Genomic DNA, 22,843 nt, shown 5'->3' with positions numbered 1-22,843 from the left:
TTAAAGTAAGCCTGATCTCTGTACCATGTTCCTTTTTTGGCCTAGTACAAGCTGGGAAAGTTCAGCCTCCCTTGGTTGTGATTCATCTTATCAACAAGTCTATTTCTTCTCATTTTTTGCTCCTCTTTGTATATATTGCCAAATGAAATAAAGAAAATCAATGTTTTTGCAGAGTCCTTGGAAGCTGTTCAATTCTAAACACTCATAAAGCATCACATTGATACAAAGAGTATAAAAATCTACAAGGACTGACGTAAAAATAATACAGATGCATGGGCTGTAAACTAACCGAATAAACAACACTGCTGGTCTATAAAAAAAACAACGAAAATAAAACACTCCGTCATATAACAAGCAAGTATTTTTGCCTTATACCTTACACATGTTTTAGAGTAAGGATTTAATAAGAGTTATAGGGATCTAAGAAGAAAAACAAAACCTAAATTCTACAATTAATATCAAAGCTGAGCTTTGAATGGCCTGGTTTGTTTGTTTTTAGCCAATAAACTATGGGGTTACGTATCAACCTGATAAGTAATAGTTCTTCTTTAATTACTAAGCTTGTCTTTTTTATGATATTTAATGTATTGTGATACATTGTATTGGGTATTTATGGATTGCATAGTGTATGAAATTTTAAATAGGGAACGTATTTAGTGCTTAAAGTAATATGTCCCTCATCATGCATGTCTTAATTACATATTGTGACAGAACCTTCCGTCACTTGGGCTTCTGGAGGGAGCTGATGGCTTCTGGAGGGGGCTGATGACTAGCCTCCTCCATACCGACTATGGGCCCTGGCTTTCTAAAGACTTCTGTGTGTAGGTACAGGGGATCAGTTTCTACAGATTTTTCCCCCTGAGAGACTCTGAGGATTGTGAAGCGGTAATATTGATTTGGTGATGTATATCATGTTCCTCAGCTCTTTTGAAACAAGGTTCTGACGGAGGTACCCAGCCGTGGTACCAGGGGGTTCCGTCACACATATTGAAAAAAAAAAAAGAAAAGCGAATATGGGATTTTGCTTAAATAAAGCACTGTATGTATGGGACCCTGTGCTGTAGGTATTTTGTATTTTACATGTTTTGGCGCAAAATTTAGAAAATGGCTTCATAAAGATAGCAACCAACGCAATGGTCAAATCAGAACGTCCCATTGGTTGGTATTGTTTGCACCTGAATCACGTTTAAATCTTTTTTAACGTGTAAGCAGGAATATGACTTATCTCTTAGCGGGTCAGCTACGTACAGAGTAGTATGTTTATTTTTCTCTTCTTCTTCCTAAATACATTATACAACCCCCTCGTTATCCTTAATTACTTAATGAATGATAGTAATTTTGAGCGTTTCAGAATGTGACGATTGTTTTTCTTTTCACGCTAATTGTAGAGAATGTAAAAATAAACATCGATGTGAAGAATCACCGAAGTCAAGTTGCAGGTGTTAATTCAGCAGATGGGTAACTCCTTTCCAAACACGGCCCTCAACTATTAGAGGATAATGGGATCAACCATCCCAATATTTTGAGTGTCAATTCTTTCACAAATCGCCTTCTCAGTCTTCCAAATGGTTAAATTACCAGTCTGCTCTTGTTTGATTACGATTGTTTACAGGGGGAAATGCACACACAGGAAAATCATTTAGCTAATAAACCTCATAAACTGTTTAACCCTTTCTCCTTTCTATTAAGGTACCAATTAGGCAATTTGCTTCATCTGCCTTCTAGTGTCTGTACGAAAAAAAAATCAGGTGGCGATCAATGCACCATTGTTTTAGTAAAATAAACAAGGTGTAGCATGCTTAGTAGACTAAACTGAGCTTAAATCTTTCTCGCAGGCGGCTGCTGAAGGCTAATATAAAATAATTAAAAGCAGGGGGCTCTGGAGTTTAACAAATCACACGTCATATTTTCAACACTCATCTCTTCATTTAGACGGGGGGGATCAGCAGTGCTATACCTGGTAGTATAAGCCCGCCAGTAGCTCTGAATATCACGCTGAGCAGCGCTGTGTGTGATAATAGACAATTACAGAAGAAAAAAGAAAAGTTCTACCAAGTGGTGTTATATAGTGTTAGCACAGTGAATTTGGCAAGAAGTCTTCACACTTATTCTCATGACAGTGTTTTCCAAAATAATAAAAGCAACTTGTATTAAATTTCATTTGAAATGGTAAGCAAAACTGCTCAGCCTTGTGTGTTAAATTCATACAGCCATTGAAACAGCTTATTATGCCCTTCTCATCTTTAGCTGAGGCTAAGATCAGTTAAAGCAACACAATCTTGGCAATGTTAGCCGTGCCCCTATAAAAACTATAGACCCGTGGTACCTTGATTGAAACCAGAAATATAAAAAATAAACAGAACTGTACATTTACAGTTGGGCTCCTTTAAACATACTCGCTGAAGACACTAAATCATGCACCGGAGTAAAACAAGCACTGTACATATGCAGTGAGGGCATAGCTTATTTTGACATAACTCCATCCATTTGTGACATCACAACTCTACTCACATTAATAAGTACGGAGTGCTGGCAAGTATGCTCTTATGCTTTACTAGCCCTTGGGGAAGCTATAAATAACAAACCTCTATTAAATCTATTATTACCCATATTTAAAAAAAAAAGATTAAAGCTGGTCACAAATTGAGCCCTTGGGCACCCCACCATCATTTGACCTGAAAAATGCTCAAATTGTCCATTTGCTAATCTCACCTATAATTCTGGAATATTTGCACGACTGATGATGAAGATGAGGTAACTATCACAGCAGTTAACATACCAGTAAGAAATACTTGTATTGTTCCTATAAAGCTTGTTTTTTAAGCGATCTTCTTCATGCCTTTATAATTATTAAATGCCCAGGGAACTAATCAGGACCTTAATTTCTCCTGGTGAGTTAGTCAAATACACAGATGGTAACATTCTTTAAATATAAGGAATGCTAACAGCTTAATGATGTGTAGAGAGGGGAAATTATTGGAAATACAAATCCATAATTTTTTTGTTGTTAATATTACATTATTAATAAATAAAGTTAGATAAAACGTAAGGGAATATTGTTCTTTGTATAAAAACATCACATAATAGTTCCTTGCGATGATCATTGTCAAGTCAAGGTGATCCATATAAACTTCTTGAAAAAATCAGCTAAGTTTAAAAAATACTTTGTTTTTTCATGGTTAAAATATACTAAAGAAGTATATTTACAAAAGGCCGCTGTTTAAAAATACCTTTATATGTCTTTAGGAACAGAACATTATACAATACTGGGTATCATTTATTTTATGGTTATCTATAAATTCTATTTTAAAAAACAACCAAAAATATTATTGTCTGTATATGTTAATATTCTATATTATGCCAAACAATATGATGAGGTGGATGTAGACTGGTATTACTGATGTTGTAGGGGTTAAAGAAGACTAGAATAAATTAGAGGTAGAATCCAAATGTTCTTATTGTAGAAACTAAATGTCCGAGGAACTAAACGTCCCGTACATCAGTATGTTGCAATCAAATACTGCCTGATTCGCAAAAAAGAAGGGTATACTATTTACCGTATTGGTAAATTAATAAGGATAATTAAAAGTAATGCTGGATCCCTGGTTTTTCAGTTAAACCTAAGTAATCATTTGAATAAGTGGAGGACACCGCTAACTGAGTTGGAGTGATGTTCCAACTGAGCACCAACGGGGTCACATAAGGCTGCCGAGTCCCATCGCAGTCACATTCTTAAACAATAATAGTAGAGGATATTAAGAAACAAAAGTATTTCACCAGCTCCATTATGGTTTTATTTATGTTTATAAGAACTGTGTTCAAAACATAAATTGCTTTTGAACTGCAGTAGTAGATTCCATTAAAACAGTTTAAGAGAAACTGTTACCAGACATTCTATCTAAATGTATGAGTTGACTTTGCTCGGAATAAAGAGATACATTTGCAAACATTCAAATTTTTTACCTTCTGTCCGCAACCGGTCTTTAAAAAGGAATTGTCTATGTGCGTCGGGGATCAGTTTGGCCTAAGAAACTCTGGCTGATGGGAATTCAAGCATGAGAATAAGCAAGAAGACTTCTTGGCAAATTCAGTAATGATTTATTGGACTGAAATACATTTTAACTGCATAACTTAGACTTACTGTATGTAATCAATTGTTAGAGGAGATAGTTTCAATAGCTTTTGTATTTTGAGATGTATATTTTAAGTCAGTGTGTACAGTGCTAGTACACCTGCTTAATTTAACAAACCAGATCTTGTGCTGCTATGGATTAGGGAATTTGGGCTACCAACAGGGGGCATCTTCAATGCTCATTGAAACAACAGTTACTTTGAATCCTTCAACTGATGCCTCTTCTCTTTGGAACTTTATCCAGTTTATTTTGATGAGTGCTCGTTTGTCTTGGACATGACCAGTCCGTGGGCATTCAGCTCCAATGCTACAAAGTATGTGTACACATTTTGGCTTTGATAGATCCAAGACCAAAGTAAAATTCTGCAGGCTGGATTTGTGTTAATAGTGGTGCCTCTGTACGTTAAAAAGAAATATATAAAAAAAAATCTGTAGGAATGGTATAGAAAAATAAACTGTCTGAGCAGCACCTCACAATCAAACTACATAATATTATTTTTCCAAAATATAAAGATAAACATTCTTCCATGTTCGCACATATAAACTACTCCTATTGCTTTAAAAACAAATTGTCAGATTTTATATTATGTTTTGTGATGTTTTCCTCCTCACTCTGTATTGTAGGGTAAGACACCAAAATGGCTAATACTGAGTAATTGATTTTTGTCCAATGCTTTTCGATCCAGATACTCTTGTCATGTTATTAATATGTTTTATGCAAGTGCAGAGCCTGGTATTTAAATGTCCTGAAGGGTAGTTTGAAAGAAGTCGTAAATATATTTTATTTTTTTCAGCCAGACTAGACAGAAAACGCCTATGTTGTGGGAGGATGGTATAAAATTGCTTCTCTGTCCCTGCATTTAGTAAAAGGTTTAGTGACAGCCAGGCTTGGCTTGCATCTCCAGACCACAGTCTGCTGGAAGTGTCAAGCTAACCACCAGGGCTCTATCCAATTATGGGATGGGTCTGTGATGTCACAGCTTAGAACACACAAGGAGATTCTGAAACAGGTTGGTAGGACAATGATTTGTACCTGACAGGTTGGATTTTGAAAACGCAGAATACAGACTGGGGATTGTGAAGTCATCACAGAACTTCACAATCTCTGTTTAGGCAGAGTTGTATGTTCTGTTATTTTTTTTTTATATGTGTTTCCAACTGCAGTGAAACCTAGGCTCCAGGAAATTGCTAACGTTAATCTGGTAGAGCGGATCGCTTGTCCTTTAACTGTCACGAGCACCTGGTATTCATCTTTCGCATAGCAAGAGCTATATTGTAAGTTTCATTAAAACTGAGTTAATACCAGTTCTCGAATAAGGTTGACTTATCCCATACAAATATTGAGTGTTTACCCAAATTTCAAGCTAGACTTTTTATTTCATTGGGTTTTAGACATTAATGTAATCCTAATACAGAACTATGTCTTGTGGAAACCCACTGGAAAATTGTTGACATTATCTGTAATAGTATACATCTATAAGTAGACTGCAAAACTACTGTTCATGTGGTAGGGATGAAAAATATACTAAAATCCACTCTTTTTCAATTATGTATCCTTCATACAAACCTTTCAATATGTATCGACTTTTTTTTTATTCTTTAAACAAGTAAACCTCATTCTAACCATTTCCTGACAATTACTATTCTTTATTAGAACCATATTTATTTGGTTGATTTTTAGGTTTCGATGAAGAAATAGATAGTTTAAGAAGTGTAGTTTGTTTCTTTGTATCATAGAGCAAAGGGTAGTTAACTTATAATATTACATAATATGATGTCTGTAAAGTATTAAGAATGTATGATAAACATATGACATAATACACTTATTTTATTTTTTCAACGTGTGGAATTTGAGTCCCTTGTTGTCATCCTCAAATAAATCTCGTGCTGCGCTGTGGATTATGATGGCACTATATAAATCTATAAAAATAATAAATGCGGCTACTTTATTTACTGTATCAAACGTGTTTATTCTCAAGAAGTATTAGAATAGAAATGAAGATGATCCATATAGAAATTGGAGGCTAGCCATATGGTACATACTTCTCAAAGCATCCATTTTCCTTATTGGAAGCATAGTTTGATACGAAGATTCCATTCTACAGCGCTGCAGAATATGATGGCACTATATCAATAATAATAATAAATAATAATAATATTAATAATAATAATCGTTCCTTAAAAGCATTGATGATATATATGACAAATGTATGTAATGGACATTATAGTGGACATTAATGAACAGGTTTCCCAGTTTTGGACTTTAAGGATACATACTATAACTTCCCAAACCTAGGTGATTGAGCAGTTTTTACGAAGAACAATATATGAAAGAGGTTGGGAATATTTGTGCATTTGACAAAAGGGAATTTGAGACAGGACGACGAAAGAGGTTCGGACATGTAAGTAGAGAGACTGAAGATGGAGCATTAATAAGAGAGGTTTCAAAGAAGAAATAGAGAGTTTAAGACAAGGGAAGGAAGGATGGTGAATGGTTAAGAGGTGTTTGAAGTATGCAGTGGTGTTTATGACAGGAGAGATGATGAAGGCTTGCTGAAATTATTTTCTTTACATAGAAAATAAGTACCATATATTATAGTGTACGGGTGCGTAACTTTAAGGTAAGTCTTGACAATCATGCACTGCCAGTGCTTGCGGTGGATATTAGAGCTGGGAAATATATATTTACAAAAAGAACATTAGATAATTCTCAGTGTTAGATACTTTATCTCACATGTGCCAGTTCCTCGTCAAAAATAACTGTTTCTAACATTTAATCTCTCGGAGCTGGTAGCTTTATTTTCTTAAAGAGAAAATGCAAACTTTTATATATAAATAATATACAAACTTAAGATGCTTTTTTTATTTCGGATATTGACATTATGCAAGGAAAGTACTTTGGCATTATAAAAACATTCTCCCCTACTTCTAAACGCTGTCTGGTGTTTGGAGTATATAGTTTAAAATGTCTCTGTGTTATGTAAAGGTGTACAGTGAAATTGGAGAAGCCGTATTCTTGCAAGGTCAAAGGAAAATGATCCTTAGTGTTATAATCAGACAAGTAAACATAGCCAAGTTGTCTTTTTATATAATTTTGGCTTTGAATTGCGTTTGGTTCTTTTAGTTAATGTATTATATTACAATAAGATAGACTTAGACTTGAATCATTTAGTCCTCTTATTATTTTTTGACCCCTTTTCCCTTCCATGCACTGTGTTGTGAATGTGCTCTATATGCTTTGTAAAATACAGTTAAAGCAAGTGGCACAATGGTGGTTGCAGGAAAGCCTGAGGTGTGTTGAGTTACAGGGTGGTTGGAAAGAGAAAGATGAATTTGATTGTAGTTATGGCCACAAGAGACAAGAGGAATAGAAGATAAGAAATGATGGAACGTTCACGTTAAGGTTGTACCTATTATGATAACCAAGAGATATATAATCTATACCGCTCTAGAACCTGCATACCTGGGACCTTCAGAGGGTTGGCCCCTCTACTTTGGATTGGTTGCAATAAAGGGGCAAGGCTAGATGCACAACAGGAGTAGCCCCAACAGACCTTTAGGATGGCAGGACCTGGGTGTGGCGTAGGCTAAACCAAACACTACTTCTGTGCCCAGAGTCTGACGTTACCTCCACCTGAAGTCACTCGATTATGTCTGACAAGTTTTCATGCATACATATAATACCTTGAAGAAAATGAAAAAAAAAAAAAAAAAAAAAGACAGGGAGTGGGTAGAATTGGGTGAAGTCAAACGCACCACCCAGAGATGAAAGCACTGCCAGAGACGCTTGGGAGTCAGTTGTGATGTGTGGAGACTCTGGTTGAGAATCTGTATGCCTCTCACTGCATCCTTCTATAACAATTCTTAAACTATGAAATGTTTAATAATTGTAAAGCATAGATTGCTCTGGTTCGAACATTTTTACTGCATTATGAAAGTTAGACTGAAAAGAATAATGCTCTCTCTCTCTCTCTCTCTTCATCTATATATCTGTATGTTAATTGTTTATTCATTATTTAACACATGTGAGTGAACAGAAGAAAAAGCTAAATTAAATCAATATTTAGTGTGACTACCCATTGCCTTCAAAACAGAACAGCATCAAGATCAGTTGCTTCTCTCTCTTGATGTAATAAAGACGCCATGATGTTAAGATCACGGCTCTGTGGGGGACATACCATCACTCCTGGGACTCCTTGTTCTTCTTTACGCTGAAGACTCAATGACTTTGGCTGTATGTTTGGGGTCGTTGTCATGATACAGAATACATTTGGGCCAGTAAGATGCCTCTCTGATAGTGTTGCATGATGGATAAGTATCTGCCTATACGTCTCAGCATCGAGACGTATACCAAATCTGCAAATGAATTTGCAGAAACTAACAAAGAGCCTCCACCATGCTTCATGGTTGCTTGCAAACACTCTCATTCTTGTACTCTCCAGCCCTTCAGTAAACAATCTGCCTTCTGCTAGAGCCAAATATTTCAAATTTTGACTGATCAGTCCAGAGTACCTACTGCCATTTTTCTGCACCCCAGTTCCTGTGTTTTCATGAATAGTTTAGATGATTGGCCTGGTTTCCACATTGGAGGTATGAATTTTTGGCCGCAAGTCTTCCATGAAAACCACTTCTGAGCAGACTTCTCCGGACAGTAGATGGGTGTACCAGGGTCCCACTGTTTTCTACCAATGCTGATCTGATGGCACTGGTGGACATCTTCTGATTGCGAAGGGAAGCAAGCATGATCTGATTATGTTTTCTTGGCGTCTACTGTGTCTATGGTCCATAACATTGCCTTTGTGCTTCTTCAAAAGAGCTTGGACATCTAGGACATCTGGAAACCCCTGTCTACCTTGAAATGTCTACCTGGAAGAGACCTTGTTGATGCTGTATAATTACATTGTGAGTTTTGACATTAAACTGTCTTTAGCAACCTCACCTTGTTAGTGAGTTTGGCTGTTTCTCACATAATTTGATTCCTCCTACACAGCTGTTTTTGTTTCAGCTAATGATTGTGTTCCAACCTATATATTAAATTGATGATCGTTAGCACCTGTTTGGTATATAATCTTACACCTAACTATATGCCTGCAAAATCCCTGACTTTGTGCAAGTGTTCCTAGAAGGGTTGATGCTGTCACACCAAATATTATTTAGGCTTGGATTTTTCTTCTACTCACTTTTCATTTTGTTAAATTCTACATAAATGTTTACATAGTACTGTGTATATATATATAATATATATATATGTGTGTGTACTCATACATGTTAGTTTTTTTAATTTTCTATAATGGTTCTTTTTCCTCTCTCTCCCATATTTTTCCTTATTTTCTTTTAATGAGCCTGCGCGTCATTATGAATTGGTCACAGGCAGTAATTTGTGGCCAGTCACTTACTGGGAGCTACTTTACGTTGATGAACTGCCTCCTTAATGGAGTCTATATTCTTTTTAGCCACAAAGGCTGCTTTTAAAAATCCATTTTGCAATTTAGTTATCTTCTTTGTGAACATGTCCTGATCTGTTTCACAGCCAGAGGCATCATTTTTAGTCGTTTGACAGATGAAAAGTCAAAGGGTCCCTTTAAAGGCAAAGCCACACTATTACAGAGTATCACAGGAAATAAATGCACAGTACTTCGACTTTCTAAATGAACATTTGCCCTAATTACAGCATTTTTATAGGGTATAATGGATTTTACAAGCTTCATGTGCAAAGAAAGAAAGAGTTGTCCAAAGTTCTATCAGCAGATAGATGTATGTATTGTGAATATATTATTTTTTATGTTGTATTTTTGGCTTCTGTTAAATATACTGTGACATACAAAAAAAACTATAAAATAGGTTTTAATTAGCGTCCTCGTCAAGCTGTTTATCTATGTCATGTGGGCTCATTCATGTATTTATTTTTTCCCTATGGGTTACGCAGTAAAGTACTGTTGTTAGGAACATTTAAATTGTTATGTAATTCAACATTTAATACAATTTGGGTAATCAGTAATTCATAATTTAGTAATTAGTAAGGAAATGTTTCTACTGTTCATTATCCATAAAAACTAGGTGAGATGCTATTCTGGATCAGTATGGCTTACGTGTGGTACTGTTAGTGTCCACTCCAATTGTAATGCCATTGTTTATTATTTTTTACTATCCCCTGTTGTGACAGCACTACATAATACATGCCCTTATGAAAACCATTATTTGTCAGTCGGTAAGGATATCCTGGACTACGTCAACTGCATTAAAGCAGGAATTTCAGTTGTGATATAAAAATATGTCCCTTCACCTTGAGACCCTGAGGTTGGTGAAACAACCCTGAGACTTACCAGTTACGGTCAAACTGCAAATCTGGTTTGTCTCCAAAGTTCAAGTTTGTCTCCAGCAATATTTTTTTTTATTTATTTAACTAATATTTACATTGGGTTACACTTATGTCACTGGTCCATCGCAAAGAGTGCCACCGTTACCTCTTGTGTAAGATGCCCTAACTCTTTCTATAGTGTAGGCTTCTTTGAGCACCCCTTCCCTTGTCTTTAAGACAAAATCTGCTTGTTATGTCCTATTTACCCATTGTACAGCACCGCAGAATAAGAGGGCACTATATAAATCAATTAAAAAAGTTCAAGGTGCATTCATATATTTTCATGTATTATACAGTACAATAGGAGCATTAACCACAACAAAAACAAGGATATCGCGTCGGGCCCCTGGCATTACCGGGGCCCTGCCCAGAACATGGATACGCGAACCATGGCTTTCATGTGCTGTGAATAAAGTGTTAGGGCAAGTGTAAGTGTTAAACTGGCATCCTGCCTAGGGTTCTGTTCAGTATTTATCACATCATATAATACACATGTAAATCAATGTTTACAAACAACAATAATAATAATACCATAGTCTGATATAGAGAGTTTTTGTCTGCCTTAAGCAAGCCTATAATATATTTGAATTCACTTTCGTTATTAGTTTAAGACGGTCCCCTTGTGAACTACTGCTTTAGCAATTGTTTATAAAGCTGAATGCAAATCCATAATTCTGTCAACAACACAGAGTTCTGGGAGGAAGTAATAGGCTGTGAAAAAGTGATATTTTTTTAGTGAGCCACATTTTCCCCTGGATAAACATAGTTATTATTAGTTTGAGCTTGATTATGTTGGACGTCTTCATTAATGTTTGCAAATATAATTAAAACCACTGCCACAAGCAGGTTTTATAGCCTTTGCTTTGGCTTCGAGATCACAGAGTGCAGTGACCTTTAAATGTGCATCATAGTCCTTTAACGAGAGTGAATGAATGCAATGAATCCAAAACTTCTGTCTCATTCATCAAGGTTGATAACTTCTATGGGAAACAAAAACAACGCGCATGTACTGTTATGGATAATAAGCTGCTCTCTGTCTTAATACAAAATACTGCACGTGGAAATAGAATGTTTTGTTGACATGTTTAAGCTATTATTTTACTCATTACGGTCAAAATCTAAAATATTCAGAAAGCAGTTATTCAAGAACTAGCTATTCTAACGGTGACAGTTTTCTGTGATTGTTGGGCATTACTGTTCCCAGAGGATACCACGAAGATCCTTGATGTCTGTCAGAGAAAATGCCCCTGGAGAAACATAATTACCTTTTTTTTATTATACTTCAGTGGACCCAGGTTTGGTGATCCAGTTATTGACTCCAGGTGTGGGAAGCAGAAGTGTTCTTATGGACTCAAATGGTCTCCAAAATTTGGATGGCCAGACTGTCTATTATATTAATCCACTGTATTAATATTATAACTATGATGTTTATGTGGATGTGGATTCCATCTTGAGATATATATATAATATAATATAAATTATCTGAGGAAATATTTTATTTGGTGAAAGAGAAATTGTAGGGTTGCATGCCTCCCAACTCTCCCGCTTTGCACGGGACACTCAGGATTTGAGACTGCAATCACACGGTCACAATGCTATCACAATGCATACTGCCCATGTGCAGAACTGTGTGCATGTGCAGTAGCGCTGTTTGAATGACACTCTCAACCCCCCCCCCAGGTATCCTGCAGGGCAGCACTTTAACTGGGCTGGTCAGCAATATGTAAAAATGATATGTGTCCTGGAAAACATGGCCGATGTGGTCACCCTACCCACACACACCTGGCCTGCCCCCACATGTTAGCCCTGGGAGCGCTGTCAGTACGTTACTTGCATATACGTGATGATAGTTTACTTACCTTAATATTAATTAAAGGTGTCTTAACTGTGGGATGATAATACTTAATAGGGCTTTATTAGAGGGTTATTATCCCATCGTCTTAAATAGCGCTACAAGGCAAAGCTGGGAACTGATTACATATGAAATATGAAATTGATCTGTTTCTGTAAATCACTGTTCTCTGGGTTCAAGTTTCTGGCTAATCTTGGAATTATCATTCACGTCTCCAAAGTGTACTTTTCCTGTAGAGTTCTACAGGCGTTTCACAGAGGGACTGCCTGGAGGCATAGAAACGATGCAAAGCACTTGGTTACTAGGTAAATATTAAAAGTTCAAAAACTGATTTTTGAACTGATTAAACAGATCGTATCACTTCCAGTTGTTTACTTAAGTTTCGGAAGGTTGCATTAACACAGAGCACTCGGTCATTTTAATCCAACATGTGTCGTTAAATGAAATTGCATGTGTTAACCCAGACTCCTACGAGGAGAAGGTGTCATTTTCTACGTGGATGTGTTGTAGCTACAATTTGAATGTTTATTTGGAATTGAGATAAAGACTTGCCCTCACTGAGATAACTCCAGACGTATCTGAAAAAATCTTCTTATGACGCCTGCAACGCCAAACTATGTTTTAGGCAGCTGCTGTTAATGGCAACGGCTACGATCAATCTTTTGCAATTAAACCCATGCATCTAATTACATCTTAGGTTGAATAAGCGATCTATTCGGTGTAGACAGGTGCAAAACCAGCTGATTCCACTTAAATAAATATTCAAAGTTAGTGGGACCAGATGTCCCCATTTTTAGTAGACTGTCCCCGATTGTGATTTTTTTTTTTTATGTTTTTGCTGTAATTGTCCAATAATATTGATTTTTTTTTGCTTTCAATTCCATGAAAAGTATTATCCCTACTCAACAACATTATAAAAATTATTGATTATGTTATTGAATACCAGACTTAAAAAAACAACATTAAAATATCAGAGGTCACAAGGCTTAGATTCATAAGCATACCTGGGAACTTTAAATATTAACCCTTTAATAGAACATCTTAAAAAGTCTATGTTTACTGGACTTGTTTGTACCTTTATGGTTGAGCCATCTCCCCTGCATCCCCCAAAGATGCAGGACCCCTTGGTTCTCTCTCTTTTAGCTTGATGCCCACTCCTCACTCGCTAAATGCTGTCTGGGGCTAGACGCGCCTATACGCATGGCTAGCCTCACCTTTCCGCACAGCATTTTAATGATAAAAAAGGCATATTACATTTTTTGCATTAAGTGATGTAATTTTGTGCCGTGCTCTGTGCTTTTGTTAGCGAGGGTACATCATACTGTGACCTCGGAGACTGAAAGAGATGTAGAACTTGCCTGGGATTGCAGCCCATCCTCTGATACCTTTCCATTTGAAAAGACGTGCATTCCCACCCTTATATTTGGCAGCCATAATTTCTCCTATGGTGAAACCGAATACATTGTGGGTTTCTCTAAGATTAATTTGTTTATTTATATCAATGATTTATTTTTTACGCTGTTACAAATCTTCACAAAATGCTAGTTTCTTCCAAGTATTCGATACTCCTCAAATTCAGGTTCATTGTCTAGGAAATTGTGTATTGTATAAAGTATAAAACATGTCATTTTAACAGAGATGGAAGGACTTACTGGTTTTGGCTTATGATGAAGGTGCTCACTTGTGCAGAACTTTATCATTTGTGGCATTTTATATGAACGAATATAAGATTACAGAATGAAACTAATGTTAGCTCTAGACTATAGTAAATTATGGATGGCTGGTAGAGAACCAATGGAATAAGTGTAACGTTCAAGTACAAATTAGGCAGGAATCTACAGCTTTTACTGATTTTGCAGCTTCATAGCTGCTAGAAGCCACCATTTGAAACCTCATGTGACAAAAGTGAAGCAATCAACAGGAAAACTTTTAGTAGTTGGCATGGTAATTCTATTTTTTTTTCCCACTGGAATTAATCTGTATTTGTAAACCACAAAAAGATGGACTTGACTTTCACAAAGAGACAGTTGACAGTAACACAAGCACCGGGTCATGAACCGAGACGTATGAATACAACGTAAGGCCAGTAGGATTCTGAAGGTTATGAGTTTCATACCCTTTAAAAGTGATGTTATCAAAAGGGCAGTTTTGAACAGAATTGATCACATTGGCACCTTGGTACCACTGTTATCAACTCATTCCCTAAAATCGTATGTCTTTTAAGGTGGGCTACAATAATGATGTTATTAAGATAGTTTTGCATTTAAGGCTAATGGAAGACACTACTACCAAGAATATTGTATGTCTGATCCATGCATCCATAAAAGCAAAAAATGTGAAAGAATATGGAAAACATATCTCCTCACCCACTCTCCACCCTTTCTACGCAATACTGTCTGGGGCTAGCCCCTCCCCAGTGTGTGGCTAGACCAACCCCACGTAGGGCTAGCCCTGCCTACACAACATGCTAGCCCCACCTCCTTATCATGCTAGCCCCACCTCCTCATCAAGCCACTCTCTTGAAGTCGGAGAACTCTGGGTTGGCTGCCCTAGGAAGTTTCCCTCCATGGCTAGCATGTTGGTTCTTGTGTTAGGAAATGTGTGCACTTGCAGAACATTTGCAATTGCCAGACTACAGTTCCTATAATCCGTTGCCAGCCTGACAGATGAACCGAAGGAACATGGGAGATATAGTCCGACCACAGCTGGAGGGCTGCAGTTGGACCTAGAGTTGAGGCTACAGCTTTTCATTAATAGTGAGACACCAGGCAAAATGCCTTGAGAATAACTCTGTGTAATAGTCTACTTGCCATAACGGATCACCAACATGCCGGTCCTTGTGCTCTGCATTAATCTATTGGATATTGTCCAATATTTCCATCCCAGTCCTAGCAAAGTCAATGTTGGAAAGCCCAGGCTTCCAGAACATTGTTTTCTTCTTGCTTTCTCCATGGTGATCTTGGGTGGTGACTGAAAATGTATGCTGCTGTATTAAAACCAGATTCCTCCAGAGAAATATAAAATAACTGGCCCTTACTTTTTGTTTACCAATGGTATACTTGCTTGTGAATTATGATGAATTAGTGGCTGATATTAACCATTCTGTGGCAGCGGGATAATGACAACAATGGCTTATTTTTAAAATGCTATTATTTATCTTTGAAATGAACCGTTTGACTTTGTAGTTGACATACAGCATATGGTCATTTAATAGTTAGGTTTACTAATCTAACTTAGCTGTTCTGCAAAGAATAAAGAATGATGGTTTATTATTTCTATATCCGCTGTGCTAATCATGTGTTATTCGTAGAGTCAATTTAGCATTGAGCGGCATAGGGTCTCATTTCAAAGTTATTTTGTCTCAAGTCCAACATTAAAGACTTGAGTGGTAATGCACAAACATCCAATCCATAGCCCACCTGGCTGAGAAATATGTCTAGCAGGATATCATCTACAAAACACAAAGCTTTTCTGCTTGGCTCAGTTCTGAAATTAGTCAGTAGGGAAGAATACATGGGAAGCACGTGAATGAGAGCTCCGAGTGCCTGCGCATTGGCTTGTAAATGTATAGATTAACTAGTCATTTGGCTTGGGACTAGGGTGGCAGTTCCAGGGATAGACCAAACTATCCGGTGTGGCACATTATGTCATATCCCTTTTGCTTAGCATAAAGGATGGTGGCTGTGGAGGTAAGCATTGGTATATGATAGGTCCCAACTGCCTCTTTACAAATTTCCATTCTGTTTAAGGTCAACCGGTAGGATCAACGGTAGTATGTCACATTAAGAGTTATCTGAGACCTTTGAAAATGTAGTTTGTTGATTTTACCAATGTGTCTGGTCATAGAAGAGATAAAAACTCTTAATAACTTCATAAACTATAGCAAATTTTTCAAAAATTAATATCATAGAACATTTCTTCACAAAATATAGGGAAAATCATACAGTTGGAACTGAATTTGCTCATATTTGTATACTATAACGTGGATAGAGTCACAGCAAGATACAATTGTAAAATGAGAGTACATTAGTGCAAAGTTGTAAAGGGAAATGCAAGTGTAATGTCTGAAGAAAAGTAGTCTCAAAAGATCGCAATTAAATGTAGTTGAGTTATTCACCAAAGGTATCGTCATTACCCAATTCCCTTTTCACAGCTAACCTTTATATCTCTATGATCTCTACCAATTCGGAGTGTCTTGTTGCCGCCTGTGTCTTAGAAGCAGTCATCTTTCCTTACATCATTCATGCCATGTCCATGGATTGCCAAACAGGTTTCTTGGGAAATGTGATCTCTGAGTTACTATCAGTCTTTCTGAGAAGTCCAGTACAAAGAAGTCCAGTAAAAACCCACTTCACTGTAACAACCAATACATGTAATTGCCTCTTGTGATAGTATTTATATGCATAGCACTGATTCTCTGAAACCTAGTATTTTGTAATTCTTCCATCCCCGTTAGTTTGGAAGATGATATTATAATGAAACAACTGTAATCAAACCTCCCAAAAGATTAATAGCGAAATATCCCAAAATGAATGTTATTGCCCTTATTTAATGAATATCAAATCATATACGAGTAATGATCACTTGAAATAATGTGTATTCATTTTTTCTTTTATTATGTATGTCTGGTGTATGTCCTGCTAATGTGCCCAACACAAAATACATTCCAATTATATTTTATTCTAATGGAATAATGTTGTAGTTTTGAAAGCCAGTTTGAAACAGAGGTAAAAAAATGTGTATTAAAAACTCTAGTTTTTCATCACAAAACCTGAATGTAGATATTCAGAATGTAGTCTTGGTAAGGCTTCACCCAGTGATTAAGATTCCTCAGGGGTAGTAATTAGAACAAACTGCACCAGATGCGGGGAGATATGCAGATAGAGCGTCGGTCCCTTGAGTCGGTTTAGCTAATGTATCAATAAAATGGGCCAAAGTTCTGGCTTACTGGCTCTACACCAAAGCCATATTTCATTAGGAAACTGCTCAAAACAAGAGCTGTATTTATTTTTGGCAAAGAGTTTTTGATCAATTTTAGAGTAACAAAGGTATTCTTTAATATATTGTACATGCATCACAGAGTGAATTCAGAAAAGGTAAGACAAGATCTACCAAAACCCAATTGTAAGGAGTTTTTTTACAACCTGCTCGCATCACGCAGCGATCCCCACGTCGTAATATATTTGAACTAAATTTTTTTCTAAGAATTATATTAAATACCGTATTTTCATGCGAACGTAGATTCGTTTCTTCGATGCATTAAGTAAACTGACCCACCCAGCCACATTTCTAATTTATTGGAACAGAGACTTGTATTTCTCCTGACATCATAGTTTGCTTTGGATACGTAAATAATACTTCCAAACAATAAACAATGTTGCTTGGTTGTAAGAGACTGAATTCAGTAATATTCTCTCTCTCTGGAAAATATGATATATCTCCATTGGGTTGAAATAGAAATATTACCGAACCTTATCTTGATTAATTCTTCTAAAATAACATACTGAAATTCTATCTTTACGCATAGCTGTTCGATGTGACAGCTTTTCTATCTCTCTTCTGATATGTAATGCGAGATGTGTATTCAGAGAAAATATGTTGTATTTCTGTATATTAATAATTCAAAAGCTGAAAGTGCCTTACACTTAGAAAATATATCGAACAATCATATTTTCCAGTTTTTAACCCCTTGCTGAGGGTTTCAACAGCAGAACGGAAAGCAGAACACATTTGTTAGAGATCTAGGTCACTTTGGGTTTGATTTGCTAAATTGCACGTTAAATGTCATTATATACAACTATATCATTTTAGAAACATTTGCATATAAATCCATTATATTTACTATTATGTCACAAAAGAATTGGTGTTTTCATCCCTGAATTTACATCCCAGTTTCCCATACTTGGGGTCTCTCCGTGTTTGACCTAGGGTCTCCAGGTAAAGCCCTACTTCCCTGGGTCTCTGGATAGTTTCTTTTTCCAATGGGGAGAGGAGCAGTGTGTGCTCATGCCCACTCCCCATTAACTTTCCCTTGCCCGGTCTTTTCCCACTAAAGTATGCCTGGGGTTAACCCCATGTGTGGCTAGTCACTTCCTCAGAAGAGGGAGAGCTTTGGTACCCAACATCGGGAGGTTACCAAGTAATGTTGATGCCCCAGGCAAAAACAAATGTCAGCCATGTTAACTAAATTAACAATAGAAAAATCTGCTAGTTGTAAAAGTGCAGACATGGTTTATGGAGTCATTATATAATGACATACAATTATAGTAATTATTGTCATACCAGATCTCTATGATCAAGGCCCGACCTTAGGTGTTCAGGTGCCCTATGCGGGCCAACCCAGTAGCGCTCCCAGAGTCCTTTTGTCCCCTCCTTCATTGTGCCACACCTCTCTTTTCCTCCCCCATATAGATCAAATAAACAACACAAGGAAACAAAGCATTGCACGTATAGATCAACTGAATAAACCATACATATGTTTATCACACAAGTACTTACACATACACATCCATGCTAACACACAAACTTACACATAAATGGTAACACACAAACACACATGCACATCCATGCTAACACACATTTACACATACACACCCATGCTAACACACACTTATACATATACATACACATGTTAAAACAAAAACACTTACACATACATATCAATGCTAAAATACAAACACTTAAATATACACATCCATGCTAACACGCAAACATACATCCATCACTTATCATTCCACCCCAGGAGGTGCTCCCTGGGGTGTTGCGCCCTGTCTGGCGCTGTTTAATGATATACACGTGTTTTGGGGTGACGTTAACCTAAATGGGATATTTTATATAACAGGTAGTACCAGGCTAAACATAATCAGTAACCAATAAAGTAACTCTGGGGTTAGCAGAGGGCAGCCCAATAAACTGTTCGCAAGACAGACTGCACTAGGTAGAATGGTTTAATGAGATATGCTAAATTCCATCTAAAGAAGGGACCTCTGAGTCCCCAAATGCTTATACGTCTTTACATCTTTTTTGTTTTTCATATTATATGACATGTATGTTTTCATATGCTGTATATATGTTGGGAAATATGTCTGGTGAGTGGGATAATATAACTTTAAATAAATATATTAGAAATGCGGGAGTGTATCTTGTCAGAATTGAATATACCGGTAAATCAAATTTATGGGTATAAATTGATTTAATTCAATATGTTTTGAAAATATGGCAGCACTGTTAAAGATATGGCACCATGGATGTTTTACGACATGCTAATATAATACGGTTAAAGTAGTTTAATATCATAAGTGGTACCTTTGTAATGTTGAATATATTTTCGCTCCTAAAAAAAGATTTCGGTTATGGCTATGGTTCTTGAAAGCAAAGAACCCAACATATCGGAAGGGGACGTAGTGTAGCTACAGTATGTCGCTGATTAAATCCAAGCTTTCTGTTACATGCTGCAAAATAGTCAGATTTTTAGCTCAATTACAAAAGAACTTCAAACGTAAATCACTTCTAAAGCAATGGTCTTTAGTCTACCGGACCCCCCGAAGTGCCCAGTATCCTTACACATGCCTGAATTGTCTTTCTAATGGAGCAGTCACCATGAAAGCTTGTGTCCTTTCTCAATCAGTGTAATTGCTTTGGTGATATTTAGCTGAAATATTATTTTATATAGTGCTATGATATTCCGCAGTGCTGTACAACGGGTAAACATGACATGACAAGTAGTGTAATTGAGCAAGGTAAGGAGGGTCCTGCTAAAACGAGCCACTGCCACACTAGTATTGTACGAAGGCAGGAGAGGGACTAGGAAAGACGAGGTAAGGGAAGTTGAGAGGAAAGGCGTTGAGAGGAAAGTGGGTCTTGATGGATTTGTTTTAAGGGCCAAAGGCATGGGGGAAGAAGGATAGGCTGGGGATAGGCTGTGAAAGGAAGTCCTTGCGAAATACACTTACTTTTTGCCTTTAACAGGTATAGATTCTAAACACCATTATATAGGCTCATTCACTTTAATATGGGGGGTTTTGCCTTTTGGATCAATAGCAAAGGTAAAATTGATGGACTTTTTGTAACTAGAACCATTTAGCATATAGAACTATAACATGTAGGATTTCGGAAAAAGAAAGATTAACAGAAAATCCCTGGAAAACTTTTAAGGATTTACCATTGGCTAATGGAAAATAATTATAGTGTCCCAAGAAATCTCGAAAAGACTACTTAACATTTCCTAACGCAGCCAATCATTTACCATTCTTCATCCTTTAACACAGTTTCTGTCTGCGTCTCTGCAAAGGTCAGTGAAATACTCACAAGCATAGTAACAATGCAGTGTGGCAGATGATGTGATACACGCACTTTGTGCCCAATATGATATCATAGGTAATGAGTGAATGAGGCTGCGCTCAGATTTCGACTCGGATTTTCCCCGGACTTCGAAATTTGGCTTGAATTTCAGAAATGCATCTGATGCTGGATTCTTAGCCAAAAGCACAGATTTACCCTTCATCACCTCTACTTTACCCCATTCTGAAAGTGATCTAATCGTACATTTGCGTGCCTTGGCATCCCTTTTGGCAGCTCCAAAAATCTCTTCAGCAGACAAAGTATTTTTTTTCTTTATTGACCTGTGTTTGCAAGTGTAGTCAAAATAAGCGAGGGGTTTTAAAATTGATAGATTCATTTGTACTGGCAGTTGTAAAAGAATCGTGCGTTTCAACCTTTTAAAATGGTTCCAACCTATGAGTATATATGTGTGTATATATACCGTATTTGCTCAATTATAAGACGAGGTTTTTTTCAGAGCAAATGCTCTGAAAAATATCCCTCGTCTTCTAATCGGGGTCGTCTTCTAATCAGACCTCAAATAGAGGTCTGATTATGAGACTAAGATCCAGATCCCCCGCACCGCTGCAGGGGACCTGGATCCTCCTGTCTCCCCCCCACACACACTTACCGGTGCTTCCTGCTGTATTGCCGGGGCAGCGGGTTGACGGCTACGCGATTCGCGTAGACAACGTCCGCTGCAGCCGGAAGGAGGTGTGGCTAGCAGCGGGGGTTGTCTGCGTCCGTCGCGGATACCTTCCCCGACTGTCAGAGATCAGAGTTCCCCGCACCGGTGACAGCCGGGGAAGGTATCCGCGACGGACGCAGACAAACACCCGCTGACAACTCCACCTCCTTCCAGCTGCAGCGGAAGGAGACGTCAACCCGCTGCCCTGGCAATACAGCAGGAAATTGGAAGCACCGGTAAGTGTGTGTGTGCGAGTGTGCGTGTGTGCGTTAAATGGGGGCATAGGGCATTTCTGGAATGCCTTATACCCCTATATGCCACTCTGGCACTTATGGGGTTAAAAGGCATATTATGGGGCAGAGTGGCATATAGGGAGGTATAAGGCATTTCAGGAGGCAGAGTGGCGTTAAGGGGGCATTTAATAGAGCACTCTGCCTCCTGAAATGCCTTATACCTCCCTATATGCCACTCTGCCCCATAATATGCATTTTAACCCCCTAAATGCCAGAGTGGCATATAGGGGTATAAGGCATTTCTGGAGGCAGAGTGCTCTATACAATGCCTTTTAACTCCCTTAATGCCACTCTGCCTCCTGGAATGCCTTATACCTCCCTATATGCCACTCTGCCCCATAATATGCATTTTAACCCCCTAAATGCCAGAATGGGATATAGGGGTATAAGGCATTTCTGGAGGCAGAGTGGCACATAGGGGGCCAAAAGGCATACCATGGGGCACAGTGGCATATAGAGGGTTAAAAGGCATATCATGGGCCACAGTGCCATATTGGTGTGGCAAGCCTGGGGGCAGATGTGCATAACTGGGGGACAGGTTGGAAAATACAAGGAAATAAAAACAAAAAAAATATTTTTCTCAATCATAGCTTTTATTTAAAAAAATAGTTTACATGAATTAACATTTACTGGTAAAACTTTTTTCCTTTAGGGTCGTCTTATATTCAGGCTTTTTCTTTTTTTCTAAGTTAATATTCAGATTTTGGGGGGTCGTCTTATAATCAGAGTCGTCTTATAATCGGTATATATATATATATATATATATATATATATATATATATATATATAATTATATATATATATATATAGACACTACACATATCCCCATGTCAGTCTTTTTACTTTTTTCCAATATGTTAGCTACTTTGCATTATTATTATTATAAATCTCTAATTCTTTCACATTTCACCACTGAATACTGTTGTGTGGTTATATATATATAATTTCATAACGTATCGTCTTTAAGTTATACTTTCAATGTATGGCTAACCAGAGAGGACACATATGTACAATAAGCCTGGACATGGTTAGTTCACTTAGGTGTATGTATTGTATCTGCTGGCTATATAATTTGAATATCATGTTAATTTGTTGTATTAATGGAACATTTCAATATTGGTAGCTTGAAGGTGTAAGCTTTAGATTTAGGAAAGCCGAGAAGTATATGTAGTGGTCCCATTACTGAAGCAGGTCCAGCAGC

The sequence above is a fragment of the Sceloporus occidentalis genome, unplaced genomic scaffold, assembly GCF_023333645.1.
Source record: "Sceloporus occidentalis isolate IW3139 unplaced genomic scaffold, rSceOcc1.0.p SCAF_23, whole genome shotgun sequence".
NCBI classification, from domain to species: Eukaryota; Metazoa; Chordata; class Lepidosauria; order Squamata; family Phrynosomatidae; genus Sceloporus; species Sceloporus occidentalis.
This window is presented reverse-complemented; position numbering follows the sequence as displayed.